General features: G+C 36.5%; 1 protein-coding gene across 12 annotated transcripts in view; it reads left to right on the top strand.

Annotated features, from left to right (window-relative positions):
• Positions 1-12927, top strand: part of LOC126872319 (protein abrupt-like) — a 78616-nt gene that overhangs the window by 8270 nt on the left and 57419 nt on the right. For 7 of the 12 annotated variants that reach the window (XR_007691940.1, XM_050632132.1, XM_050632130.1 and 4 more), the window contains one exon: positions 6879-7000. The exons of 4 other annotated variants lie outside the window; for them this stretch is intronic. The gene's annotated coding sequence lies outside the window, so the exon portion shown is untranslated. Of the gene's footprint in view, positions 1-5105; positions 7001-12927 lie in introns of those variants that run through there. One more of the 12 variants, XM_050632126.1, reaches the window with a different exon arrangement.

Genomic DNA, 12927 nt, shown 5'->3' with positions numbered 1-12927 from the left:
TACGAGAGTGTTTATTTTCGGGCACAAATGGAGTGCTTGCCCGGGAGCTACACACTTTTCTTACGATTTTGTGAAAAACTTCACGTTCTCGATGCGTTTCATCTGGTAATCGGAGTATGCCATACGTAGAGCTTCTTCTTCTCCTCTTCATTCATGTTTCTCTGGATATTTTCTCGTTTGCCACTCTCGCATAGTCTGTGTTCTGTCCATTTCGAGGACTTTCGATGAATAGAGTTCCATGTAATACGAGCTAAGCAGCGTTATGAGTTTTCCTTCGACTCCGTACCACGTGCATCCGCAAAAGTATGCACGCGGCACACCCACCGCGTGAAAATCCTGTTTTCACTTTCATTTAACCGACAAAAACTTTCACCGATCGATTCCTGCCACCAGCGTAGGAAACGACACGCCACGAAATAAAATCAAGGACGTTCGACGAACGTTTCATTCATCGTACGTCCCGTTTCCTCGTCCTCCGGGCGGATATTCCTTTTTAATATTTAAGTTGTGACGTCAGATCTTCCGAGCTCTCGAAGAAAATCGCGCATTCTTACTCTTCGCTCGCGAATACATTTCAATATTTAGGAACGCGATGCCTTTCGACTGCAAACATTCCTGCCATGCTACTTTGCACAACGCTACTTTGAATATTCTCCGAAGTAGGAACCTCGCCCATGATGTATGCTAATTCTTTACATCGTATAATAAGGGTGATTTCAGGAAGAAAACTTCTCTATTGTCAGATTATAATCATTCGCCTAAAAGGTCCTTCCTATTTGGATATATTCTGTATTTTATAATCGTGTTATAAATATATATATGTATCTTATATATATATATTTATTATATATAGTGGCTGCAACAAAGATATTTGCACACACCTTTGTTTTCCAATGAAACGCTGCCTCTTGTTCAAGTTTGGTATTTTATTTTCATAATTATAGAGATATCTATTACAAAAAATACGAAATTTAATATACGTACATTTAATTAATTATTATAAAAATGCAATATTATGGCAACAATATATATATATATTATAGTCCCAATAAGGTTGAAACGATTTATTTCCGTAGGCCGAACACAGCATTTCGTTATCAGGGGCAATTTTCTCGCCTAATACAATGCAGATAAGAAACCGGCAACTATCTGTTTCCTTATCGTGATGCATACACGATTTCTCATATTTTTCCACAATTAGTCTTCCCGTCGATAGAACGAAATCGATTTAACTTTATACCTAGCTACGAAGATAAAGCCTACAAATACACCTGGATACCCAATCCACCGATAGGATCTTCAATTACTTCGTTCTGCCAGGTCTGAGGAATTGCAAAATCTGTAATCTTATACATATCCTGGATAAATCTTCGTGAAAAATTTCAGTATGAAAATTCCATTCTCCATCGAAGCCTCGGCAGCCAAGAAACTGTCGAGCAAAACCTGTAGAACACGAAGCCTTAACAAAACTTCGATCACTTTTTACCATCTCCTCGATGAACACAAATCATTCGCTTTTCTTGCTTCTGGATCTTGTAGCTTTTTCCTATCCGTCCTTGAGATCTCTCACGACAACAGCATAACGGTTTTTGATCTGTCGCGATCGATAGAGATGTCGAACGCGATTGACGTAGCGGATGAATCTAAACGCTGATCATAATAGTAGTCACGACTAGTGGCGAGTAGGTTGGCCACGGAAAGCGGAGGAGGAAGAGGTATCCTTTCTGAAGAGAGTGGAAGGATCGAGAGTGTACGCCACACCTCAAATTCGCGGCATTCCTGCTACGCGTAGCCAATCTCTCGACTCGTCTTGAGATCTATCAAACTTCGTCTGTGTGGGTTTGTGTGCGCGCGAGTGTGTTCCTTCCATCTCTAGGATCGATCTATCGTCGGGCACGTGCGTGCATTTCCTGCTCGTGAATAAATATTGCGACCACGTTATCTACTCTGGTCGGTCGTTACCTCGCTGCCACGCTTTTTCTCACCGCGGAAAAATCGCTCGTGCGGCTAATAATCGACAACGATTACGTTTTACGAGCAGATTACGCTGTAGAGAAACGGATAGACTGTCGTAGGAATGACCGGCTAAATCGCGATTTAGTTCACTGCTTGGCGGCATATATGTAGTCTCGCGACAACAATTTTTCGCCTGCGAAAATTGCTTTCTAGTAGGAAAATCTGTATGCTTCTAAATATTGATTGCTGAAAGCTATCACCGGTGAATTTCGTTTTAATATCTATATTAATATCTATATATGAATTTTGTGCATATCTACGCCTTCACAATAAATCCATAAATATCCGCAGTTATTTTTAATAGTAAGGATATTGTGTATGTATTATCTTTTGACTATGATCAATTATTCGATACGAGGACTTCACGTCTTCTCCTTCTGTCTTGTTTTCGTGAAATTAAAAATGGAAATGTTAAGGTTATACGAAAAATAGCTTTGGATGTTAGAGGAATAAACGATTATGGGGGAATTGGCTAACCGACGAAATTAGCCAGTCACTTGGCCTTGAGAATCGGACTAAGTGCGATAAATTAGTCATGCGTAGCGAATAAAAAGAATTTTTCGAATATAAACACATTTGATGGTCGATACATAGACTCGCGATGAATAAATCGTCCCTGCGTCATAGTGTGCCAGGTAATCGATCGGGGTTTTAACTTCTAACTTTATCTGCGTACTTCGTTAATCGTTTGATAAACGATCACACGTACGATATCAGGTGGGGGAAATGTAATTATTTTTGTCGCGATGGATTTCGTAGATATCGACGTTTGCTTGCTGATGTTGAGTTTATTATTTCGATAAAATTGCATTCATTCCTGGCAGTACGTTCTAGAATTAAATATTCGGATTGTGTTGAAATCTTTTTACGACTACAGTAAAAATAAGTAAAATACGGTAAAAGGATAGATAGGGATTTTGTTTGGTGTTTTAATAGCATAAAACGTACAAGGTCAGAGAATTGTGTTATGTAAAAAGAATAAGCTTATAGAAGTAATTTTAATGACATGTAAGCAGAATATTATTTATATTTTTTAATTCCAAAATATCCCGTTTCGAAGTAACATATACATTTATAACTTTACCTGTGCCAATCAGAGATCGATTGTTCGTATAAATTTCCTGATATTTACTCTGCCAAACAATAAACGACGTATGGTATTAACGATTATTTAGATAAAGAATTATCAGTCCTGCGAATTATCGTTCAAAAAAAAAAAAAAAAAAAATGCATTCGTCAGCCGAGTTAAACAGATTGTCATTCGTCATTTCAATTACACGTAAAAAGATCTCGCTCGTATATCGTCTTTGAGTCAATCATGTTACCGATCTTGATAAAAAAAAAATTATCGTTAAACATTCGAAAATACACAACACGTTAGAAAAAAGGAAAAAAGGCGGATTGTTCGATGTAATTGCATTGCGTCAACGAATCATCACTCGTCTGGAATGAAAAATCGTCGTAGATGCGTTCGACGCAACGCGTAATCGATCTTTACTACCGATCTCCCGTATCTGTCCCCGCTCAGTGCCCCTCCGCGCCACGCAAATCCCGCGGTTTCGCGATAAAAACGCAATATTCTGTAGCCGACTGGCAGATAACGCGTTCCATATTGCAGGGAGCCGACGAGATAACAGCGCTCGCGTTATTTACGTACACGCACGGAGCATTGTGCTGCATCACCAGCTTTTTCTATGCCGATCGTGCCTCTTCTTCTCTCTATGATCGTCATATTTTTTTTTGTCTTTGTACATATACGTAAAACCAATAGTCACACGTCTATATTCAATCTTCCTTTATTTCGAGGAAAAAATATATACATATAAAGTGGTCTATGAAAGTATTCAAACGCTATTTCACAGAAGATTTATATCGGTATATCGGTATATTGTAAAACATTTCAAATTTCACTAGCGCTATAATAAGACACAACTGTGATTAACTATTGTAAGACAAATATTGAAAGTTATTGTCTGAGAATGAATATTTTGAATTAGAGTATTTTGGTTACTAATAATCATTATATATGAGCAAAAGTTTTTTCATTAGTGGTAATCGTTATCGATGACGGGAATTTTACTTTGGTTGCGAATAGCCATTATCGATGGCGGAAATCTAATTTTGGTTAACAGTAACCAATATAAATGACAGGAATTTTTTTTGGTTACGAGTAACCATTATTGACGACTCGTATTTTATGTTGATCACCGCTAACTATTATCGATGGCAAAACTATCTTTTGGTTATATTTGACTACTGACAGTCGTTGTTAACATTACTTATAATCAGTCTATATTTATTGACACAAAAACATGGATTGTGAAACTTATGCATATTTTGTTGAGCAAAAAAAGATAAAAGACGGTATGAAAATATATGAAGCAAAGAATAAAATAAAAGATATTGTGCAAAATTTTGTATGCGTTTGTATTAATTAATTAGCGCTTGTATTGCTATGCTAATAGTCAGTAATGTAAAATGACAATTCTCAAATCGAATGTAATCAGATAAAATGTTCATAGTCGATATCAGTTATCGGTAGCCAAAATAAAATTCGGACTATTGATAATGGTTACTAGTAATCAAAATTCAATTTTTGTGATCTAGAATAATTATTCGTAAACAAAATAAAATACCCATCATCGCTAATGATTATTTGTAATGAAAAAAATTTTTAATCTTTTATTATGATTATTCGTAATCAGAACAAGTAAAGCTTAATATTTTTTTAACATTTTATTCTTTGAGAAGCTTCTTTAGGATTTACTGTAATAGTCCTTTTTTTCTTAAGTAAAAATGAATTTATATTCAATGAGATTTTTCCACAAAATGTTTGAAATATCTGTTATTCTGGATCCTTGGATTATATCGGTGAAATTTGAAACGGCTCCGCAAATGTATATACAAGTTACAAGATATTTACTACAAACAGTAAAATTAGTCTACGTCACAAATAGCTACCTTAAACATATAATCAATGTTAAGTATGGTTACATTGAATACTAGGTCTTGTTAATATAATATAGTTATATAATATAGTTATGTAATACAGTTATAATATTAGTTAGTTGACTGTTTAAATATTTTTGTTACCTTTGCAAAAGATGTATTTGCATTAAATATCTTGTAGCTCATATATACATTTTCAGATTTCTTTCAAATTTTTCCAATATGATTACGACAGTTGTCTCATCGCAGTGTTAATAAATATCAAAATATTTCGTATAGCTCAGATAATAAATTCATGAGAGGTTTCTATAAGTGTTCGGTTACTTCCGTGAATCACTGTATCTATTTTGTGATTGTTTCGTTTGGAATTTTGTGTTTCATTTATCTTTGACGAGTTTCGTTCGTCATGTTCGTGTTCCAAGAACTAAATAACCATCAAACGTTAACTTTGTAGAGAAAAGAGATAGAAATATGGTCAATTTGAACGACGAAGACGCACAGACCTTTCGGTACGAAGATCTCATTAACGCGTCGATTGCTAAATGCTTCCTACTTGGATGGTTCGAAATCCACGATCGCTGCGAGAACACGCTTGGTTATCAAAGGGTCGTCAACCTGGCGTTTCGTAGAGAACGATCAAAGAAATACCTGTAAATACGACACAGTCAGGTAGATATAGTCTGAACCGCCGCGACTCTTTGAGTGGATGGAAGTCTGCTGATAAGTATGATCACGCAATCTCTAATTTGCGGCGCGAGTGTGGAAAAGTCCACGATGAACAGGAAATTAGAAAAACACGCGTATGATTAACTTTTTAACGCTCGCTTGTCTGTCTCATTGCGTTATTCATTGATTTTCGTGAATCGAAATTGTATCTTACATGGAAGATGTCGCTTTGCTATATGTATATACTAAATATTAATACACAAAGCGGAATGATCTGTCTCTTTATTTTGGTAAAAAAAGCTTCGCTTTCTTCATAGTGGTAAAAATATTTCGTATACCTTGTATATACATTGACAATATAGAAAATGTATTACTATATTTAGAAGGTATGAATTTATGTATGAAGGCTTGCACATTCTTGGATGAAAAATTTGAAATTGAATGCGATATGATTTACGTTATACTCCATCTTTCGCTTTTTTTTTCTTTATCTTGATAAAGGTATTTCGTACACTATTGTGAACGTAGAAAACATTGTTACAATTTTTACAAGAAGGCGTAAGAAATCTCAGTCGGTTCGTGCTCGGATATAAAATTGAAAAGAAATCTGACCGTTAAAAGTTTAAGGACCACTACGTGTTAAATTTCTCCCCTCCGATATCTTCGAATTAAACGTAATTACCAAGCAGAACGACATAGCTTCGCTCTCGAAAAGAGAAGTCTAATATATTCGTCGCGTTTCCAAACTGACAGGCGAAAGTAATTTTGCGACGCAAAATGGTTGTACATGTAGAAAGTACAAGGTTCGCCAGGAGAAGAAAGTGTCATCGAGCTGACTAAATGGCGGGTTTCGGTTCGTGTACGCGCCGGTTTGAACATTAACCGAGTAGTACACGCCCCGTGTTCCAGGCGTCGCGTCGCCATGGAGTCCGGCGCGTGGTGAAAGTCATTTTGGTTGGCGATGGGCTGATTATTATGCTATCCGAGCAATCGTCATTCAATTATTACACCCAGTGACCCTCGTCTTCGTTCGGCGTAATTACGTTGCACGCGTGAAATATTGCCGCCCGCCTACTGCGTTGCGCGAAATTCAACGCATATGCAAATCATCGACGTTCAACACTTTTTCAAATTCAATTTACGTTCACGCGCTCGTCGTGTTAATGGGAGTGGTGCACTTCTGTTGTCCACCTTGAGTTAGGAAAGGTAGTATCATTGGTAATTGCGTGTTATTGTTCTCTTTGAAGATTAACAGAGAAAAGTTGCAATACCGCGAGTTGTTTACGCGAACGATCGTGTCTGACCGGTGACAAGAATTATCTACTGCCGCCGCATATTTCTTATCTTGCGCTCCGTCGATTAAATTTAGGTAAGTGCAAGAAAACTTTGTATCTTAAGTTTGTTATCTGTTGTCTTCTTTCTTCTTTTTGTCTTTTCACCGATTTGTATTGCTTTGAAACCGTTCGTTGGGACCGGGAAGGGATACTTGTTTTTTTATCTTTTTGGGAAAAATAACACACGTATATGTGACTATGGCAAACTGAATCTATTTGTCAAACGAATTCGTGTACTCAAGAACGTGCATTTTGAATATATTATATCTTTTGGTGGCATATTTAAGCTGAAGAATGATCAAACGACACATATGGGTTTGTTATCTTCCAAGCAATTAATTTCGAAATTAATTAGATTGTACTAGTTCAAATATGGTAAAAATTATATATCGATACAAATGGAGATATCTTTGCAGATGCCTGTGTTAATAATTATATTACATCAATCATATTACAATCATATTACAGTACGACATCCGAATATCGAACGTTACTTAACGGTATTTAATTTTTAATCTATTATATATATATTTTATATATATATCTGAAAGAAATGGATAATTAAAAAGATTCAATTTGACTCTTGAAATTGTATAAGTGATCGAAGCTATTACCGTTTTTAAGGATTAGTAAATGTCTTATAACATATTTCAAATATTCGAAAAGGAATAATACAAAAAATACTTGAGAAGAAAAAAAGGATATTCCATAAACAGTAACGCGATAAGGTTTATTGACTTGTAATTACACTGCATCACATTAAATCGACTGCATATGCAAATGATCCAAAGGTGTTGCAAACAGTTTGCAATTTCACATCGCATTTGCATACGTTAACGCAGGAACAATACGTGTCTAGAAGTTTTTCAATTTAAAAATCGTAACTTGTCGGCGGCATAAAACAAGACGAGATTTTTAATTGCATCCTCGTCGCATATAATCAAGATCACCAAAGGAATAGGATAATAACGTAGAAGAGATATTCTTCCTTTATCGATGAATGAAAAAAGATTCCCGGAAACTCGCGAGGGAGGAGGCGTGCTCTCGTGCGTGGCAACGAGAAATGTAATAAAGTATTGAAAAAGTACTGTGCGTGGTCGTGGCGAGTAATGCGATAGGCGTTGTTGACTCGCGATTATAAACGCGTTGCGCCGCACTGCAATGAGCTTTACGATCGCCCCGTGGAATAATAAAACGAACCGCGGTTTCGAGGAAGTTACGCGCCCGACGTCCTTGATTCGGTTCGGCGAAATTTTTTTCTCTCCGCGAATAAAATATTTAAACGTTGTATCTTTTGATTTATCGCCCGCGCGTATCGCGTCTTGTCCGTGCAAACACTTTAGATAAAAAAGAGAAGAAATAAACCAAACGAGAAATAAAGAGACAAAAAGTCGTCGCGGTGTATAACAACGACTGTGCGCAACGGTGGTGGAAGTTTAACGCTTCGTATTGACATGTTTTAATTCGATGGTAATGCTGTTTTTCTTTGAAAGATATTTCACTAGATTTTCATTATCGGATATTTTATTTTCATTTGTTTATTCTATATTTCAGAATGTTTTTTTACATATGAAAAAAAAAGAATCTTTTATGTACTTTAATTTAAAATGTAGGAATTAAAAATTTCTACAAATAAGTTAAATAGCGTCACTAATGAAATGATAGGTGAGTAAGTATGAATGATCATTATCACCTAATGACAAAATCCGCAATCTTTAGTTGCCAATTCAATAAATACTCATCTATTATTACTGTTGTATTTTTATAGATGTGTGTCTCTACCTCCAGCAAAACCATCACTCTGTGCCTGGAACGTTTCAAAACGTCACAGAGCGCGAATTATTTATGATTCGTTCGATCGATAATTATGATTATGATTCGTTTCTTCTAATTAAAACAGGCAACGGTCTGGATCCGGTAATCGCGGATGTATCGTAAAAAGATCGAAGTATTCCAGCCGCGGGCGCTAAGTAACGACCGCTAATGATGCCGAGTTTCAAGTCTCTGCCTGTCGAGACGGGTTCAGTCGGTCGATCTCGTGTCAGTAGCTTCATAAATCAATTGCCGCGTCAGACGTATGCAGATCGACGTGTTTTTACGTCAAAATAAGTCTCCTTTTGTCTGTGTGCATTCTGAATTACAAAATGGTCCTGCCACTCGGCTAGATTTGGCTCCAATTCTCGAACTTCGATCGATCGAAGACGAGTAATTAACGTGTTCGTTTGGAGTCCGCGAATCGAACATCTGGGCCCTTAATTATCTCATTCAATATTTACCGCGTCGGAAACGCGGCGGAATTTTCAGTAAAGCCGCACGAGGCTTTTACACCGTTTGCAGAATCGTGTAACAGCGGGAAGCGAGGAGGGAACGGCTTAAGCGCCAACACCAGACGAACCCGATCGATCGGTTGAAATGTATTCAGGGACGCGCGATTCATTCATACGATATAATGGAATATGTTGGATGACGCACACGTGGAACGCAGCGCGCGATTTTGCACGCGCGAAACATCTGATCCAAAGACATCGAGTGTTTTGAAATGGACGATGAAGATGAAAATTTCAATACTCGTGCGCAGTTCGTAAACGTTCGTACGAAGAAGCCTGAGAATCGTTTCTGATTTAAAGGTGTTAATTGAGATGGTCGAAGCAGTTTCTTCAAATAACATCAGCGAGGATTTCGAATTTTCCATTACTGCTCGTGGTGAATATGTGACTTATATCGTTCGTATGTTACGCGTAATTTTATCTTATCGAGCGTTTTAGGTCGATGTTGGAAATGAAAATTTCGATACTCACCGCATTATTGATAATAATGCATTCTAGAAACACAACATTGTAGAATCGGTATTATAAGAAATGATGTATGGAAATTAAGTATTCCTAAAAAAAAAAAAAAAACCAACTTTAGCTATTGGATATAATTCTTCTGCAATTTTGTTGCTAAATTTACAAAAGTTGTATAATATCATGAATATTTTATTAAAGAAATCGAAATGTACTAAGTCGAAATTAAAGATGCTGAAATTTATCGCTTCGCTCATGAAAACGAACATGAACAGAGTCGCGTCATTGATAATAATGCATTCTAGAAATACAGTATTGTAGAATCGGTATTATGAAAAATGATGTATGGAAATTAAGTATTCCTAAAAAAAAAAAACAACTTTAGCTATTGGATATAATTCTTCTGCAATGTAAATACTGATAAATTTATAAAAGTTGTATAATATCATGAATATTTTATTAAAGAAATCGAAATGTACTAAGTCGAAATTAAAGATGCTGGAATTTATCGCTTCGCTCATGAAAACAAACATGAACAGAGTCGGTTTGTTTAAAGAGGTAATTGAAGTGATTGAACAAGCTCCTTCAAATAAGACTAATCGGTATTTCCTTTGTAATTTTCCATCGTATTACTCATAGTACATCATTTGCATCGGTTTTATGTTACATTTAATTCTAAGAAATTTTCTTCCATTCGTTTTGTACGAAACCTCGTTAGCTTACTCTTTTAAAAATATCTCGGCAAGTGTAACCCGCGTAGTTATTAATAGCATATAATACTATGCGGTATAGATACCAGTGGAACTATATCGTACGAAAGTTTAGTGTATCAACACGCGTTGCATGATCTAGAGTAATGTGGTGTGTTGTTGTGGATTAATTTCGAGTTTTTTCTCAATATTCAAAACAGAAGCAACGCGCAACAAATGAATGCTTAGTATCGAACTAAAAACTATATAGATACTACTTTAACATAACGAAATATTTTTAATTATTATAAATCATACAAAATCAATACAAATTAGAATGTTATTAGAATCTGGACCTTTGCCATTGATTCTCGACTTAATATTGGTCTCAGCCTCGACAATTTTTCTCATACTTAGAACATTTTCTACGGATAGGAAAACACGAGTCGTCGAATATTATTTAAGGAACGTATCAAGATTGAACGTTTCCACTGGTAAATTCCAACTACGTTACATTCACGTTATTTCTACTAATATGCTATGACAATTGCAATTAGTCGATATTTTCATTACAGTCCTCTCGAACGAATTATAAAATTCCAACACACCTTATAGGTCGATCAGCTGATCTGCTTAAATAGTTTCGAATCCGTGCTCGGGGTGGCAATCTGCTCGTAGGAAAATGCGTATTTAATATGAATATCGTAATTGAGATAACGCAGAGCTCGCGTACTCCACGCCTCGTAACGCTTTCTAGGTATGTGCTTGCGAAATCCTCCTCTGGTCATTATGTTAGTTTCATAATGCGCGAGTGCTCGAAGGCGTATGTACTTACGTTTTTGATTCCTGTCGCGTTGCTTACTTATCGTTTGCAGCCTGAATTGCATCGGTCTCGTTTTTTCTTTTTCTTTTTTTTTCCTTTTCACATTTATTTCCAGATTCAACCGCGCGTACACGCCTCTGAAATCCGCCTCGAGAAACGGAATTCTAACCGTGGGGCTATTAGCGGATAAAAATTACGCGAATACCGCGCTGTACGATTCTGCGTGTTCCCAATCGTTTAGAAAGTATTTCAACCGGGTCGTATATTTTATTTGATTTCCTGAAACCGTTGCAGCCACAGATCGAGCTTTGATTTCTTTGTAATCCTCGTAATTCGTATCTTCGCATGTTTCTGATCAGCGCTGGCACACTTGCTACACGCTTCTGTAATTTAAAAGAGATCGGCGTCGGACTCGAGAAATACATACAATTCGACTGCTTGGACTGTTTATAGAGCGTTAATCTTACGGTGATACGAGTAATCGAATCTCTATCAGTGAAATCTCGTCCTTTTTTTTTTGTAATTAAAGGTGGAAAAGTAATTATAGAGTCTGGTCGTTTGGTTGTTCCATTATGTCGGTCGATACCTGGCACATATCTCGGCCGTTTTCTAATATTTGTCGAGCCTGTTATAAAGTAAATTCACGGAATCGTAAATATCACCGATAGTCGTGTTATCGTTTTGCGATATTACAGCGGTCTCAATTTTCTTTTACCTTTGTTATTAATATTCTATTCGAAGAGGTTGTTCGTTGATACGTTGGATATCAGTCATTTACCCGGATAATGGGAAATCGTTAACTTCGTAAAAAGGGGAGTTCGATTATAACGTTTCTATATTTACAAAATCAATACAAATTTGATATTCAACTATTATTTCTTTTTATTTATTTATTTATTTATTTTTTTACTTAATCTCGTCTTCATTCTTATTATTTATTTTTCATACCTTCGTAAATTTATTCCCGATAATCATCTAAAGGTTTTAAGGTTATATATAATTTTGAATGACAACAGGAGAGATTTCAGGAGAAATCTGTATACGCCTGTCGGATCGACTGTTTGTTACTGGACCGATAAATTATTCGGTGGTGGAAAATCGCGATGGTATCAGCTCAGTTGAAGAGACGCATCGTGATACAATGTACAAAAGAATTGACAAGCCTCGTATGCGTGCAAAGCGTATGCGACACGTTGACGCGTCGAAAGGAACCGGATACGATGCTCTCGAATACTTTTGCCGTCCATTCATTCTGTCAGACAGATGCAGGAGTATCCACTTATCGTTTCGATCGACAAAGAGAAGAGCCTGATAAAACGAGAGAAAAAGCAACGATTCTCCGTGCAAAAAAAGGAACGCGCCAAATTGATCTGCAAGTACAACGTTTGAGACAACGAAAGTAACCTTTCAATGATATTCTGCTGATAATACATCGTACTATAGGGACGTATGACAAAGAACAGTTTCTCAAAGCTGACCAGCATAATACTGTACGTGCATTGGGAAAATTACGATTAGTCACTGCTTGTTCAGTAATGGAATTATGCTTTATCGTTCCTTCATTGGTCATTCTGAATAAAATGCAACTGGAGCTTTGGAACCGATCTTACGATGATTTGTTGTTATTTCTTCTTATGCTCGATTATATATGCTCGATAGCTAGT

The sequence above is a fragment of the Bombus huntii genome, chromosome 13 (assembly GCF_024542735.1).
Source record: "Bombus huntii isolate Logan2020A chromosome 13, iyBomHunt1.1, whole genome shotgun sequence".
NCBI lineage: Eukaryota > Metazoa > Arthropoda > Insecta > Hymenoptera > Apidae > Bombus > Bombus huntii.
Note: the sequence above shows the minus strand (reverse complement) of the source record. Positions and strands in the feature narration are given on the sequence as shown.